The following is a 634-nucleotide window of genomic DNA, read 5'->3' on the forward strand; positions in this document are numbered from 1 at the left end:
AAAAACAACAAAAACTAAATAATGCAGAAAACAGAACAAAAAACTGAAAAAAATAAAAATAGCAACAATAAGTATTTTGTTGTAAGTAGAAAAAAAATAAAATAAATAAAGCAACAAAGAAAACAAAAAAAGAGTTTTCAGATTTGAAAACTAATGGCACTAACAGAAAGTTTATAATTTTTCTAAAACTAAAAGCAAAAAGAATTAAAAATAAAGCAAAAAACCAAAAGAAAAATAAACCAAAACCAAAATAAACTAAATAAAGCAACAAATAAAACAAAAAGACAAAAAAAATGCCACCTACTGGGCGCCCACGGCCTGAATACGACTAGAAACCCTATGGGCCAGGATTCAGGCCCGTGGAAGGCCCAGTAGGCCCACAGGCACAAATGGCAGAGTTAGGCCCGAAGCCTGCTTTAGAGAGGAGCTCGAGAGGGGAGCCGCACCGCACCTTATAAACTGGTGCGGCTCCCTCTCAACTAGCGAGGTGGGACTAAACATTTGGCGCGGGGCAGCACAAGGCCTTTGGTCCCGGTTGGTGGAACCACCGGGACTAAAGGGGGCCTTTGGTCCCGGTTGGTGGCACCAACCGGGACTAATGCCCCCCTTTAGTCCCGGTTGGTGCCACCAACGG

The sequence above is a fragment of the Triticum aestivum genome, chromosome 1B (genome assembly GCF_018294505.1).
Source record: "Triticum aestivum cultivar Chinese Spring chromosome 1B, IWGSC CS RefSeq v2.1, whole genome shotgun sequence".
Taxonomy (NCBI): domain Eukaryota; kingdom Viridiplantae; phylum Streptophyta; class Magnoliopsida; order Poales; family Poaceae; genus Triticum; species Triticum aestivum.